The sequence below is a fragment of the Lipophrys pholis genome, assembly GCF_963383615.2.
Source record: "Lipophrys pholis genome assembly, chromosome: 21".
In the NCBI taxonomy this organism is placed as follows: Eukaryota; Metazoa; Chordata; class Actinopteri; order Blenniiformes; family Blenniidae; genus Lipophrys; species Lipophrys pholis.
This window is the reverse complement of record NC_137649.1, coordinates 22,555,027-22,559,822: the sequence shown is the minus strand read 5'-3', so window position 1 is coordinate 22,559,822 and position 4,796 is coordinate 22,555,027.

Genomic DNA, 4,796 nt, shown 5'->3' with positions numbered 1-4,796 from the left:
GCTCGCAGGCTCGTTCGTCCTGGCTGCATACCGCTCTGCTGCCCTGTACTTCAGAAGTTATGTCGTTTGCAAGCCATCAGTCTTTATTTTCAGCCCTTCTTTGTACGCATTTGCAAATCTCATTACATGTACAAATTTTATACAGATTAGCACTTCTTTTTTTTTTACACATTTGCAAACCGAATTACAGACGGACAAGTTTTGAGACGACTTTTGCAGAGTCCAGTTGGCATTGCTGAATTCATCTACACAACTCTCACTAATAGCCCAGCCAACACTTTGAAAAACCATCAACTCCAAATCTTTATAATTTAATTTCTTAATATTAAAGCCAAAGCCACATAAGCAGGAATGCTTTGGATTTGTCCAGAACCACTGAATTTTAACCAACAAGCTGACGTCTCTTTTTTCCCCCTCAATATCCGTTATTTTGAAGATGCCATTGGCTGTGACGCTGGAACCGAGGGCCAGCTCCACTAAAATTTGTGATTTGCAACACGAGAACTGGAATACTTGTGATCTGCAATTTGAGAGTGCCATTTATAGGAAATGGGGCCATTTTCACCCCCAAATCGGCGAGAAACAGAGATTCCTGGCTCCCAAGGCAAAGCCACAAATGGCTCAAATGATCATTTTCAAATGAAAAGCGCTGGCTGGCTCCGGCAGAAATGTGCTGCTTGTAAGTCTGGTTGTGATTCAAATGTGACATTTGTTTCGATTTGTGAACGTCGTTTCGGAATGACGGGAAGCGGACGACGACTCGGCGTCGCTGCGGAATGCACTTTGCAACGCCGCTGAAAAACAGCTTGCTGTTCCTCATGATGTGCCCAACCCTTCTGTCACAGTGCATTATCCATTGCTGGGACACCCCCTCCCACCTACTCCTCCTCCACGTAAACTGGCAGCAGCTTCCTTGTGGATGCTGTTGAGTTATACAGTGGGAAAGCGAGGCTGTGATGAATGGCTGCATAAAAAGTGAAAGACCTGCATTAGTAGATGGGTAATGGATCCCAGCAACCCACTCAGCACCGGCTAATACATCACAGACGTCACTCTGCCATTACTTAAAGCCCAGGATAAATAATTGAACAGAAACCATTAAGATGATTTGACTTGCAAATAAATATTATTAAAGATATTGCTTCTTTCTGATGGCGGTCAGTCGGGCGCTGCTTTAAGCCCGTGTCGTCTGTCAGACCGCCTCCATTACAGTGACAAAAAGTTGTTGCGTCAACATGCTATAGTGCGAAACATGTACAAGCAAATGGAATTGTAATTGTTCCAAAATGATCAGTAATGAATAACGCTTCCTGTTCAACTAACTCTATAGCCATCATGTGAACACAAGACCCAAACGCAGACTCACAGATTTCAATAAGGCCACGTTTACACGTACCCGGGTATTTTAAAAAACCGTGATATTTTTCTGTGTTTCTTGCATTCGCAAATAAACGCAGCTATGAGTCTCCACAAAAGATTTTAAAAAAAACTCTGTTTCTGTTTACATCTAAAGAGAGATGGGTGGAGATTTACGTCACAATTTGTGGCGTCGTGTTTTGTTTTTTTTCCAGGATTCCGATGGGCTATTATGGCTACGTGCTTCTCGTTACACTGCCCCCTACAGGTTTGGCCGCTCACGTCGTCTTCTGCGCTCTGGGGCCCGAAAACATCAGGTCCAATCACATTCACGCGGCAGGTCACGTTCGGAATGATCACGTAAAAAAAAAGAAAATCGAATCCCAGCAAAAAAATCGGAATCGAGCATCAAGCCCTGCGGTTCGTCGTCGAAAATCACCTTACGTCCAGACTGTATACGATTTCCTTGAGGTTATGTGCCTGCAGTCAGGCTGGGGGACGGAACATTTATGGTCAAGCAATTGAGCTTATACGCAGCCGCTCAATTACTTAATCCTAAATATTGACTTCAAGGCTTCTTCTCTTCATTTATAAATGCATTTTATTTTTCCAGACGCTGTGGTTCCTGCTGATGCTCTGCACAGGTACTTTGAGCCCTGCCTTTGCTTAACTCCTTGCTTATAAATGCGCAGCTTTTCACCGAGATCCGCGGTGACAAGAGGTTGTCAGACTGGGCGTGTTTAAGCTCCCGCTTGTAGAGAGTTGCTTCCCTTTAATACCTCAAACAGGTTTGCTTGGCTTCCGTCTGCAGCGGCACTCTTTGATCTGCACTTTAGCAAACACACCAGGTGAGAGAAAATAACTTGTGCCTGTCTGATCCCTCACGGTTGATGGAGTACCTGCAGAGCATCAGACTCAACGTGGAAGCTGAAGGATTCATTTGTGCATCTCGTTTTTTTCAAATAAAGAAATTTAGGACATAAATTTTGGACAAATATTGAGAAAACATCCATTTTTTTAACACTTTATCTCCTCAATGAATTTGGCGGGCTTCACTACAGAACACAGGGGAACACAATTAATATACATATATATACTCCTGATAAAAATCTTAAGACCATTTACAAAATTGCAAAACTTTCCATGTCGCACTATTTGATCATCTTAAAAAGGTTCTAAGTAGAACTTCAAAACACAAAAAGAAGAAATGGAAGCAAGAGATGAAAGATTTTGAGCAGGCAATGAATTGAAACAACAATTTACCTAAAACAGGCTGCAGACTCATTTAGTCTGTTAGGACCTATACTTTTCACGTTGTACACGCATCCTGTAGGGAATACTATCAGGAAACACTGCATTAACTTCCATTGTTATGCCGATGACACGCAAATCTATTTATCTATGAGACCAGATGATACTGATCAACGAGTTAAACTAGAAGCTTGTCTGAAAGACATAAAGGCTTGGATGCGACATTATATATGGACCAAAGATATCTGCAAGACAAAATGATTTAAAGATATAGTAACACTGGGTGGTATTACTTTGACCTCCACCGTGAGGAACCTGGGAGTAAATCTTTGACCAGGACTGATCCTTCAACTCCAACGTTAAATAAATCTGCAGGACTGACTTTTGTTTCCAAAAGCAGGAACATGTTGACACAGAGTGACGCTGAAAAACCATTTTCTAGGTTTAGACTGCTGTGAGTTTTTACCTGCAAGAGCTGTTTTTCTGTTGGCTTGGATGTTTTTCCACCTTTGTTTACCGACGTGTGATTTCTTTTTAATGCCGTTCTTCCTGTGATGTCCTTCCATGTGCCTCACTGTGTGCCGTGGGAGTGGCGGATAAACCATCCTGGTGGATCCACTGGTGTACTCATACGCGCTTTTATGAGAAAGACAATACAGATTTAATATGACTGTTAAACACGAGTCCACCTCCTCCTTTTTGCTTGGTCTGCACAGAACCTGCATTATCCTCTCTCTCTCGCTCTCTCTCTCTCTCTCTCTCTCTCTGCAGAAGGGTTTCCCTGCTCAGGCTTTCCCGTTGCTGTCTTATCTCTTCTCTTCTGCTGATAAAGCATGACCAAGATTACACTTTTAACCTAGTCCAAGATGGCTGCCTCCAGCTGCCAGCCACCCCCCCCTGCTTCTCTCTCTCTCTCTCTCTTCTTCCATGTCTCTCGCTCCCTGTGGTGCATCTGGAAAAGCATGAAAGGGAGAAAGTGAGACTTTAAAAATACATGACCCCAGAGAGGGGCTGTCACTCCAGTCAGCGTCCCCCCCCCCCCCCCGACCCCGCCAAGAGTTTTACTATCACCCGCTACGTGACAGCTGAGCATGCTAACGAAGGCGCCGGCGCCATCTGCCACTTTGGATGAGGGAAAAATGGTGGACGAGAGGCAGAGGTTCAGAAACTTTCAGCCGGGGACCTGAAGAGCGTTGCAGGGCTTTAGTATCAACCGTCTGGGACGCGGATATGCCGTCGTGCTTTTGTTTGGCTGGCGTGTGGACGAACGTCAGAAGATTCTACATTTACAGACAGAAAACCAGATATTGTTTCAGCCTGCAAGAGGTCAAAGTGAGTTCCGGTGAAGCTTGCTGGAATCAATAATTCACTGCAGTTCCCACTACATTTGAAATGTCTTCTTCTTTTTTCTTGATTTATTTTTTTTATTATTTAGCATCTCTGACTGGAGTAACCTAGATTCTTAGAAGTCTTGGCATAGAGTCAGTTTTTCAGTTTTGTTCATTTGTTTGGTTTGCATTAAAAAGACAAACTACAATGTCAGTCCAGTGGACACACATAGTGGATGAATCCACTAATCCCAGATTAGTACTTGTACATAGAATAAGACATCCTAAAGCTTGCTTAGAGTAATCACTATCATATATTATATTATTGGAATGGGTATTTGTGTTGATATATGTTATCATGGGTTAATCCCGTGGTTCCAAAAGTGGGGGTTGCGCCCCCTAGTGGGGGTGCAGTGCCATTGCAAGGGGGGTATGAATGAATGAATGAATGAATGAATGAATGAATGAATGAAAAAAATAGTTTTGGGAACCACTGGCTTAATCTACGGTATTCTGCAGTACATTGAAATGCGTTTGCAGAAGGTACTGCAACCGCCAGCTAGTGGCGTAGTAGAGAGTACTCGTCAGACACAAAAACAGGTGAGTCAAAGATAAAACAGGAAGTGACGAGATACATCGACAGAACATTTCATCCAACCCCTAACTTCTTGAGCACAAATACTCTAAAAACTCCCAAAATCCTTTCACTCCGATTTTTGTGAAGATCCAACAAAAGCTGATTGTTTTGGCTAAAGTACATCTTGACCTCCAACAACACCTCAGTCCTTCTCTGCTTGGCAGCATTTCTTTGGGAGTATTTTGAGAAAAACTGTCAAACAAAGCAAAACATTCCCAGTGGAG